The 12,437-nt window shown below is 34.0% G+C and overlaps 1 long non-coding RNA gene across 1 annotated transcript in view; it reads right to left on the reverse strand.

The window, feature by feature from the left end:
- Nucleotides 1–5,010: 5,010 nt before the first annotated feature.
- Nucleotides 5,011–12,437, reverse strand: part of LOC144579320 (uncharacterized) — a 29,640-nt gene continuing 22,213 nt past the window's right edge. Inside the window, exon 4 of the long non-coding RNA XR_013526663.1 lies at nucleotides 5,011–12,336. This is a non-coding gene — a long non-coding RNA (uncharacterized LOC144579320). The remainder of the gene's footprint in view (nucleotides 12,337–12,437) is intronic.

The raw sequence follows: 12,437 nt of genomic DNA on the forward strand, positions 1-12,437 counted from the left end.
ACATATAATAGAATAACCAAATACAGACTGCTGTTTGTGTTTTCTGTAGACAGATTTCAATGGAAGAGGTGACTATGCCAAAGAGAGTGTTACCACTTTTTACAGTTCTTAAAACATAATTCTGCATGTTGTTGCTACTGTAGTACTAGTTTCACAATGTTGCCTAATCTGTACATACAAATAATCACTTATTAGTTACTTAGTCATAAATGTTTTATATTATAAAATTTTGTAAATATGTTATATGTAGTAATCAGGTCCAAAGTACACTCAAACTCAGAATGATCATTATTTTCCTTATTCAGCATTTTAATACATTTCAGAGTTACCTATGCTTTGAAAGGGGGGAAACGATATCAAAGTAACAGAAGATAGCAGTTAGATATTACATATTAATTCCTTTGTGTTGCAGTTGTAACTCAGGATAAAATCAGAGTTTTATAATTTCTGAAAAGTGTTCATATATTAAAATGAGTCTAATAAGTACACACACGAGATAAATAAAATTTAGTAGACATGTAAACATTGTCAAAATCATATATTAAAAAGTAGAAGAGCCTTTGCATGTCTAAGTTTTACATCTTTTCTTAGTAAAACTAACTGATGTTCTTAAAGACCAATGGAGATTGCTAAATAAACAGCAGAAGAGAATTGAACTCTTGAGACAGAAGCTTTGAATATATGTTTTGCTTTCCTAATACCAACTAGGATTTTCATGCAAGTAGTTAAACAGTACAGAAATACTGGAAAAAGTGTGTTCAGAGTTGGAAGGACAATTAACAAATTCTCACTGTCTCCCAATCTTACACCATAAAGGAGGAAATTTCTACAACTCTTTACCTTGTTAATTCATCCTTGCTAAAGAAGAATGTCTAAACTGACTGGAGTTTGATCTTTAGTCAAATTCGATCATCTTTTACTATTTAGATTCAAAAAAAAAGGATACACTTTCACTTTTTCTCCCCTCCTTCTCTCAGTATTCTATCTTACTCTTCCCTCCTAGGCTGGGCACAATCTTCCTCTCTTGATCACATTTTAGAGGCACAGACTGGCAGAACTGGTCCACAGTTTTTTAAGGAGACTTCATAATTCAATGACAAAATTTATGGTGTGATTTCAGGCAAAATAACAGGTTTAATTTGCCTCATCCCACTAAATTTTTAGCAAAGAATCCTTCATGTAAGGTTACATAGTTTTTAAATGATTAATAAAGTTAACGACTGTTTCCCCTTTGAAATATATGTGCTTCATTAGTAAAACTTTCGAGAAATCCTAAGGTAATTTCTGGGACTAAGTAGTATTTATTATGAGAAAGATTCTGTGAAAGAGGGAAAATAAACATGTCAAATTTGCTTTTTTCTTACAATAAAATAGTATCTCTGTGACAGGTATAATACAGATATAAAAATTAGATTTTATTTAAAGATAATATGAGGAATATCAGTGAGTATATCACATACTTATTTTTCAATGAAAAAATTAATATTAATTGTGTCAAAATAGAAAAATTGTAATGCTTTCTTTAATTGTAAGAGTACACTTAAATTATTGTTTTATACATTTTTCTCCTTTAGGCTAACAAGTTTCTTGATAATTCTGTTGGAATTTAAATAACACAAATGTGTTTATAAAATAGTATTTATCTTAGTACACACTACACCCCACTCATTGTAATTGCCTTTAAGTGGGATGCATTTAAAAAATGTTAAATGTCTTAAGATAAATCTCCAAATATCTTCAATTCTTCTAAATTATTGAAGTGAAATTTTATTTCTGTTGCAACAGTTCAGATTGTTTCAAAGAGCATAAGTGAGGAACAATATGTCTTTAGTTTTGAAGTCATTACAGATCTATAAAAATTGTTTACATTATTTCTTAATCCAGATACTCATGATGACATGCCATTGACATATTTTTGCATTCACAAGTTTTTAAAATTCTTAATGAATTTTTATAATTAGAAAAAGTTAAAATTAAAAGTTAAATTGAAAAATTAAAATTAGAAGTCTACACACTAGACTTTATCAACCTAACATAACTTAATCTGCTATCTTCACTGGTTTATATTGAATAGTCATCAATTTTCATCAGTTTGTTTTTTTTTTTTTAGCTAACAAAAAGAAATTTCCTCAAGATCTTTTCAGCTTCAGTGCATAGATAATAACAAATTGCTGATTTCTTTTATTAAAAAGAGGGTAATATATGAAAACTTGTTAAAGAAATCAAACTACTCAAGGTAACTGTGGTGTTAAACTAAAGTAATCGAAGACAAGCTCTGCACAAGTTATTGCTCTATGTATACAGTTGTTAATACAAGAAAAACTGCAATCTCAGAAAACAAAGTAACATGCATTTAATAATTGATGTACCTATGTGTATCATATTTATTTAAATTGTAATTGCACCAAAAGTACACAGACATATAATTTCATATATACTTCCTATGTTCTTTTTTTCCTCCCACATGCCACTATGTCCTAGAGATACACTTTAAGCCACTTCCATGTATATCTCCTTGTCTCTAGCTAACATGTTAATAAATTTACTACTTTGTACTTAAAATTTAAGCACCATCTAGATACTTACAACTGCTAAATATGAAAATATAACTGTTCTTAAAATAAATCTCAACACATATACACATGACTGTCATCCTGTTTAAATACTTATGAATGAAACTATAACTTGCAGAGCAGAGCCATGTGGTTTACCACTTCACATATCTAAAGGAATGTGTGTGTATGTGTGTGTGTGTGTGTGTGTGTGTGTGTGTTTACTTGGTAGAAATAATAATTATATCTTCTGAGACAAAATGATAAGCTCAAGCTTGAAACCAAAAAATATTTCAGAGTTTCAAATATCCATTGAGAAAATTAGATATGTAGGTATCTTAAGGGAGTTTTTAGAAGTATGAAAGTTAAAATTAATCAAGTATAAAAAACATTGCCTAGTATCTGGCTTTTAAAAAATTGTACTACAATAAGGATTCTACCATTTTAATTACTCATATCTACAGCACCAATGCAAATATAAAACTTAGACATTTTTGATACTATATATTTTTAGTAGAGGTTTGTAAATTTACTGATAAACTTTCCTATGAAATAATATAATTTGAATACTATTAACTGTTATATCCGTACCTCTTTGTAATCTATGTATTGTTTTGAATAATATTTCAACTGATTTTGGAAAGTAAAAGATGGAAAATTCTTAAGGGAATGTATTCTCTTCCCAGGTCCACAAGGGGGAGTAGTTTCAAAGGCAAGAACTTCCCAGTGCCACACCTCCCCTCCACCACCTCTCCATCTGGGATCTTAAGAGGTCTTTGTTTACGTGCAGGAAAATAATCAAAGATCAATCACTCCAGAGAAAGTTTAAGGGAACTCTTTTCACAGGTCAGGACACATAAAGGGCATAGGAATTCCTCCTAGGCTAAAAGTCCCTGTCCCCCACATCCAAGCAGACTCCATGTCTGGAACCCCTTCCGTGACCTCGTGGAAGCTGCTCTTTCTCTTTTCAATTCCGTTCTCCTTTTGTTTTCTCTCTGCCTAAATAAATCACTTTCTACAAAACTCTTTGGGGTTCTGTATTTACTTAATTGCTCACTGACCCTGATGTGGCCCCTTTCCCATTCTTGGGTGAGTGAGGGACCAAGAGCATGGAAGAACACAGCCCACCCAGAGCAAGCTGAGCCTCCCCCCGTGTCCAAACCCCGTCTCATTCTGATTGTTGATAACCAAAATTTAAATCGATCAATCTATCTGTAGTAGAATCTACTTGTCAAGATAATTATCTGGTCATAGCCTCTTATACAGAAGTTTAATATTTTCTCTTATAGAGGTTTTTCAAAGCTGCAACTTTTCTAATACCTCTATCTACATAAGTTCCCTTTTTCTTTCTTCAGTGTGATGTGGGTTTTTTCATTTATAAAAATGTATTTATTTGCTATTACTTTCTCAACTTTTTGCCTCAGCAGCATTTAATCAATATTTAATGTTTCATGCAAGCATATTATTAATGGCATCATAGAAGTTACCTGGATAATTATTTTTGAGTCTTTATAACAAGCCAGGAATGACATGTACAACTTATAATTTAATGAAGTTAGTCAAATGAATTTTTTGTGCTCATATAAATCTACAGTGGGTTTGGCGGTTTTACTAAGATAATTGTGTTGGTTTTATAATGAGTACAAAAGTTAATAATTCTCCCTAGTTGTCAATCATAAGTGTGGAAAATTTTAAAAAAGAATCTTATTTGGACAGTAACCTACTCCAGATTTCCAACTAGACACATTGTTCATTTACATGCACAGATATTTTATAGTATATTATTTAACAGAATGCACAGATATGCTTTTACATTCACATATATTTTAGAATCTATTATTTAACAGAATTTAACATTTTATGATTAGAGATGATATAATAATGAGCATTTTATGTCCCAGATGCCATTTAATCTGACGGGAAATATAAGCATTTTCCTTTTAGAGAAAAAGGAGGTGATTAATACTATCTCTCAACATAAAGAATGTAAACCTGGGTTATATTTTTAGATGGCTAGAGCCTAAACCTGATTAATGATGAAGTTGGACAGAAAACTGAGGAAGGAAGAAATGGAGCTTAGTAAGACATGTGAGTTTGTAGAGAGAAACTAATTGTCCCACAATAGAATTTTTTTTCTGCCCTTTTAAAGTTTTACATTTGACATTGAAATAACTTGGCTCTCAATGAGTTTTGATGTAATTTCTAATCCAGGTTGCAAATTTTAACATATTCATTTGGATGAGATGGCAGGTCACTTGAACCTATAATTACAAAATTTAACCCATTTAATAAAAGAATGAAATTAATCCAATAATACCTAATCTATAGATTTGGTAAGTTGGTAACTGGGTTATAATATTATCATTATAATATTATTATATTATTCTTTTTATTGATAGTAATTTTGATAATTAAATATTTTTTAATTATTTAAAAATATTTTAATATTTTGTTCACTTTGAGAGTATCTATACATAACTACATTAGTAATATTTTTTAAATAAGATATTGAATAATGTTCTTATGATTTAAAGCATAATATACTTATACATAATTAGTATTAATAAGAATTATCAGGAGGTTTTGTTTTATGCTTTACAAACATCTCTGTTCTTTCTTGCCTATATACAGCTTTTTGTAAGTAAGCAAAATCTGTGCAGTAATGAATGGTAAATGTCAAACCTTCATTCCAATTCACTTGTATGATTAGAGCTGGATAGATGTAATAGAAATGTGTAATCTCAAACTAAGAAAATAACAATTTATTTCAAGTCTGCCCTTCATATCCACACCTTCCACATAAGGGATCAACCATCCATAAATCAAAAACACTAAAATATAAATTTAAAAAATAATGCAACAATAAAAATACAAATAAAATCAATACAATGCAACAGCTATTTATATAACATTTACATTGTATTTGCTATTGTAAGTAATTAAAGATGGATTTAAAGTACACATTATTTACAGGAGAATGTGCAAAGGTTATATGCAACTACTTCACCTTTTAATATAAGAGACTTAAGTGTCCCCAGATTTTGGTATTGGCAGGGGTCCTGGAACAAATTCTGCACAGATATCAAGGGATTTCTGTATTTACTTATTTTAACATGGTGCTTTAATAATTATTTATTTATTTCCATAAGTTTTAACAACAGATCTTTGCAGAAACATTTGACTTAAAACAATATTATAGTTTATTTGAAAATGATGGTACTGACACCAATAAAATTGTATATTTTTTTCATTTTGTGCTTTTACTCATTTTAACAACCATTTTGAACCAAAGTGTATAATCTATTATTTGTGTTTAAATTTATAGATCATTATTCTTTTATGTTATTTCATTGAATGAATGTGCCATAATTTATCCACCTATTTTCTTAATGAATACTTCAGTTGTTTCCAGGTTTTAGTAATTATAAATAACGTGTCTATGACCTGTTTTGTACATATGTATTGATGAACACATGTGCTCATTTATGTTGTTTACATAACCAAGAACAGAAGCTGGGTAATGAATGGGGTATGCATAAATTCAGCTTTAGTAGATACTACAAAGCAGAGAATCTATTTGTCCATATCATCACCGAACTTGGCATTGTCCTTTTTTCATTTTATCCTCATTGGTTTAAATTTAGCAATATTACAAACAAACTGGCATTTTCATAACAAAGTTGAGCTTATATATACATATATACGTGTTTGTGTGTGTGTATTTTTTTTTTTTTTTTTTTTTTGAGGCAAGGTTTCACTGTTACAGAGGCTGGAGTGCAGTGACATGATCTCTGCTCACTGTAGCCTCTGCTTCCTCAGATCAAATCAGTTCTCCAGTCTTAGCCTCTCATGTAGATGGGACTACAGGAGTGAGCAGCCAATGCCCGGGAAATTTTTTTTTTTTTTTTTTTTTTGGTAGAGACCAGGTTTCACCATGTTCTCCTGGCTAGTCTGGAACTCATGAGCTTAAAGGAATCCACCCAACATTGGCCTCTCAATGTGCTGTGATTTCAGGTGTGAGGCACCAGGCTCAGCCAAAAGATCAATTTTAAATTGATTATTAATACATTTTGTGTAATATTTTTTAAATCTTTGACAACCTTAAGGTATTAATATGTATTTATATGTTTTCTTCCAACAAGCCTTACTATTTTACCTTTTATATTTACAGTTTTATTTCCTCTAGATTTTTTTCTTTATAATAGGAATAGAAATGAAAATAAATTTCTTTACCAGATGAATTTCCAGTTGACCTGATATCATCATTTTCTTCCGTACTGCAGTGTTTTCATCCTTATAATTATATGAGCGTTTATGGATGTACTAAATTTGAAGATCTCTATGATGTTCTATTGATGTTTGCTTATCTCAGTACAGTGCAACACTTTGTTCTTCTGATTAATTTATTTTATAACGAATCATGTTATCTCATAGTGTATGTTTTCTACCTTTGTGCTTCTTCAAATTTCCATAGCAATTTTTACCCTTGGAATTTCAAATAAATTTAAGAATAAGTTTTCAATCTCTTTCCACGCCTTCACAAATATTAAAACACACACACATGCACACATATACAACCACATGGTACTATGATTTTGATTGGGATTGAATTGAACATACATGAAATACTTTGGGTAAAATTTGCAATTTTACTTTATTCTGTTTTCTAATGTATGAATATTTAATATTCCTCAATTTTCCAGGTCTCTCTGAAATTTACTTAGGAATGATTTATATAACATAAGTTGGTATTTCCATGTGATTTTAGTTTTGGTGTGCTATTCATAATCACCATATAACTTTCTTAATTTTTAAATTAATTTTGATCCATGTTTACTTTTTAAATTTTGTATTTCCTTACCTTCCTCATATTGGATTCTTCCTGCTTCCTCTGTACCTTTCATTAGGTTAGATTTTAAGTCCTCTTTTCTTGATTTGTACACTGTAGGTACATTTACCACTTCTGTGTTTAGTGCTTCTCTTTAACTTTTTGAAGTTACAGTATATTTTCTACCAAAATCTAGAGTTATTAAGCATTGATACCCTTATTTTGACCGGGATTAAAAAAAAAAAACATGTATTCAAATTGTTATATTCATTTAGATTTTTATATTATACCTATTTAACACAAAATATGTGAATACATTTAGAACACAGTAAATAGTTAAATACACTTTACAATACCTTTTATAAATTTATAGATTCTATATCCTTTTTTTACTATGTAGCTTTCCTATTGTTATGATGTTGTGCCTTAATCCAAGAACACGAGATTTATTTTTAGATTCTTTAAAATTTTTAGTTAATTTTAAAAATTTAATTAATTTTGATAATTTCTACAAAAGTATTTATATAACAATTGTTGGTGTTTGCTGTTAATTTCTTTTGTTTTTATCATAATTTTTGCTTGATCATTAATGATGATAGTGATTTGTTAATTTCTGTAGTTCTATACATTTTCTATACAAGACTATGATATTAATAACATACTATTTTGAAATTGTATCTTTCATAAAAACTATGAAATTTTTATTATTATATAGTGATCACCTTTATCATTTTGAGATGTTTCTTTACCTTAAAGCCTATCTGAGAACAATATAAACACCAGATTTGTATTGATCAGTTTTGCCTGGTATGTCTTTGCATATAATTTGCCTTCAAATCATTCCATTTTTTTTCTTTTTTAATGTTTTCGGTAGATCTCTTGTAAATAGCTTTGAGCAAAACTATTTAATGTCATAAGTAACTTTTAAACCCATGAATTAAGTCTTTTTATATATAATTCTTGAAATATTTAGACTTATTTCTAACGTATTTATTTTGTATATAAAAATATTTTCACTTTATTTCTTTGTGTGTCTTCTTTATTGCATTTCTAAAATTCATTTTTCTCTCATTTTATATTGCTCTCCTACTTACTTGGAAATTACACACTTTATTAATTCACTTGTTATCAGAATTCATAAAGAGGTCTACCAACTCAGTAGGAAAAAAATCTGTTGAGATCCACTCAGGGTACTTGGCAAAACATTAAGGGAAATATTAAGGAAAGTTGTAAACTTCCTCTTTGGAAGGCTGAGGGGTTTGCATTAGTTTCCGTAGAAGTTTTGGCTGGAGGCAGCCAGTTCTTACCTTAGAGCAGTAGGTTATACTATAGGATAAAGATTAGGGATAATAAAAGCTTCCCCAGTTAAGTTTCTTTACCCCACATTCGGCTCACGCCTGTAATCCCAGGATTTTGGGAGGCTAAGGCAGGTGGATCACGAGGTCAAGAGATGGAGACCATCCTGGTCAACATGCTAAAACCCCTTCTATACTAAAAATCCAAAATATTAGCTGGGCATAGTGGTGCGTGCCTGTAAACCCAGCTGCTCAGGAGGCTGAGGCAGGAGAATTGCCTGAACGGAGGAGGCAGAGGTTGAGGTAAGCCGAGATCTCCCCATTGCACTGCAGCCTGGGTAAACAAGAGCGAAATTCCTCTCAATCAATCAATCAATAAATAAGCCGGGCGTGGTGGCTCACGCCTGAAATCCCAGCACTTTGGGAGGCCGTGGAGGGTGGATCACGAGGTCCAGAGTTGGAGACCATCCTGGTCAATGTGGTGAAACCTGTCTCTACTAGAAATACAAAAATTACCTGAGCATAGTGGTGCGTGCCTGTAATCCCAGCTTTTCAGGAGGCTGAGGCAGGAGAATTGCCTGAACCAAGGAGGCAGAGGTTGTGGTGAGTGAGATCTCCCCACTGCACTCCAGCCTGGGTGAACAAGAGCAAACTTCCGTCTCAAAATAAATAAATAAAAAGGCCGGGCACTGTGGCTCATGCCTGAAACCCCAGCACATTGGGAGGCTGAGGCGTGTGGATCACGAGGTCAAGAGATCAAGACCACCCTGCTCAACATGCTAAAACCCCGTCTCTAATAAAAATCCAAAAAATTAGCTTGGCATAGTGGCGCGTGCCTGTACTCCCATCTGCTCAGGAGTCTGAGGCAGGAGAATTGCCTGAACCCAGGAGAAGGGGGTTGCCTTGACCCAAGATCGCACCCTTGCACTCCAGCCTGGGTAAACAAGAGCAAAACTCTGTCTCAAAAAAATTAATTAATTAATTAAATAAAAAAGCCGGCGCAGTGGCTCATGCCTGCAATCCCAGCACTTTGGGAGGCCGAGGCGGGTGGATCACGAGGTCCAGAGTTGGAGACCATCCTGGTCAATGTGGTGAAACCCCGTCCCTACTAAAAATACAAAAAATTTGCTGGGCATAGTGGCGCGTGCCTGTAATCCCAGCTGCTCAGGAGACTGAGGCAGGAGTATTGCCTGAACCCAGGAGGCAGAGGGTGCAGTGAGCCGAGATCCCACCACTGCATTCCAGCCTGGGCAACAACATCGAAACTCTGTCTCAAAAAAATAAAGTAATAGAAAATAAAAGTGCCATGTTTGTGCACAATGGCTAATCATAGCTTCAGGTGGGATGGATACTGATTTTACCAACCTTGCCTTTTACATTTGATTCTGGAAGAGTCAAGATGCCCCTTGTTCAGCAGTAGAGGGGAAGAAATAGTGTGAAGTCCTTTGCGACCGTGTGCAAGTTTTGTGGGGGAGAGGGGACCACATCAGCAGCAATCATCAACCAACCAGTGGGATCTACTTAGTGGTGAGTGAACTGGCTGTTTAATTGGTAAGAGTCACCAGCCCGACCACACTACAGCACCGCCACATGGGTTCCTGTAGAGATGGCCTCAGTTTCCAAAATTCCCCCCAGATGTTTGCTTCTTGCCCAATCCAGAAGAGATCTTGAGACTCCCAAGTGGAAGTCATGAGGTGGCACCCTGCCAGGCTGTGTAGACGGACTGAATGGATGGATATATGAAGTGGGGGTGGGGGTCAAGGGGCTATTACTGCTCTTTGGAAATATTTACCTCTTGTAGGTCCTGCCTTAATGGTTTTCTGACATCTAGTTCTAGCAAACCCTGCACAAAGTGGGTATCAGAATTAAAACGGTGTGGAGACAAAATAATGAGAATGGTTTGTTAAAGACAATGAAGTATTGCATAATGTCTGCATTTTACCACTGACTTGAGTGCATCCTTAGAAAAACTTAATGTAACAAAAAACCCAGGACATTTTTGGAAATCGTATGCTCTCTAGCAACTCTGCATGAATTTTTATGCAGACAGTTTTATGAGTTACATAAAATGCTATAAAAATAGGAAATAAAAGGAAATTATCCTCTACTCCCCTGGTAGAAGCACAAACCACATACACACAGCTCTAGAATGGACACACAACTATCACATTTCCTGAATAAATTCACACTGTTCAGATTACACCAACTCAAACATCCAGATGCCTGAATAATACATCCACAATATACTCACAGATCCAAATACAAACATACACAAGCCTCCATCATGAAAACTATATTCTGTCCATATTCTCAGATTACATACATATAGCTTGTAACACCCAAATGCACCCAGCCATCCTTCTGCCTCCAAATTCCTCATACCAAAAATGTACACCTAAATTCTCATCTAGACACCATGAGCATACATAAAACTCCTCTACTCTGAATACACACAAAACAGTAAAACATGTAACGTTACCTGCCTTTTCAAATGTATGCACACATATTCACAATATCTCACAGTACCATCAAAATACACAGAACCACCCCCACCACGAACACACACACACGCACATACACACACACACACACACCCTGAAACCCCATTCTTTGATTCCGACATTCAATAATTTATTTATTTATTTAATTTTTTTGAGACAGAGTCTCGCTCTGTCGTTCAGGCTGGAGTGCAGTGGCTGGATCTTGGCTCACTGCAACCTCCGCCTCTCCGGTTCAAGTGATTCTCCTGCCTCAGCCTCCCAGGTAGCTTGGACTACAGGCGTGCACCCCCACGCCTAGCTAATTTTTGTATTTTTAGTAGAGATGGAGTTTTACCATGTTGGCCAGTTTGGTCTTGAACTCCTTACCTCAGGTGATCTGCCCACCTCAGCCTCCCAAAGTGCTGGGATTACAGGCGTGAGCCACTGCACCCAGTCCAGTTATGACATTCTTTAATCTGCAATTGCCACACAGATACCACAACCCACATATGTGAATATACATTAGATTCTCACCAGTTAAATACATATCAAATTGCAAACTAAGAACATTTTTCACATACACACAACCATCCCATGTATCTCATACCCCAAAGTCCAAAACAAATCTTTCTTACATTCTCAGGTACACACACTGACCCAACTTCCCAAGAAGACACACACATGTCTGCAGTAAATTTTAGATATAATACATGTGTAGGCTACAATTTACAAATCATATACCCTACTTTTTATTATAAATTCCACATAAGTGATTCTCATAGAAGCTTTTGTTGACTTTGGCCACACTCTTGCATCCACAACCAACTTGTGCTACCAAGTGAACAGACTACGACTAAAGACCTGTTCTTAGACTTTGCAGCCGTTCATATAACAAATGAGCGTATTGGAACATGCGTGCTGGGTGATCATTCTGATCAAGTCAACAAGCTTCACAACTCACTCAATGAGAATATCCGTGACAGGAGCTTCTTCTTTGCTGAACCATGACATAGTTTCAACTGCTGAGGTTTTCCTCAAGCTCTTGTATTGTTCTAAATGTGAGGGGTACGGAGGAGACACACTGAGGTTCCCACTACATTGTTAAACCTCCTCCCTCAGGTTGCAGTGAGCCGAGATCGGGCCATTGCACTCCAGCCTGGGTAACAAGAGCAAAACTCCATCTCAAAAAAAAAGAAAAAAAGAATTAACATAATCAACATCAATTCTATACAGTTTTTTCCCCAGAAAACAGAAGAAAAGGGAATACTTCCCAGTTTATTAT

The sequence above is a fragment of the Callithrix jacchus genome, chromosome 1, assembly GCF_049354715.1.
Source record: "Callithrix jacchus isolate 240 chromosome 1, calJac240_pri, whole genome shotgun sequence".
Classification (NCBI taxonomy): Eukaryota; Metazoa; Chordata; class Mammalia; order Primates; family Cebidae; genus Callithrix; species Callithrix jacchus.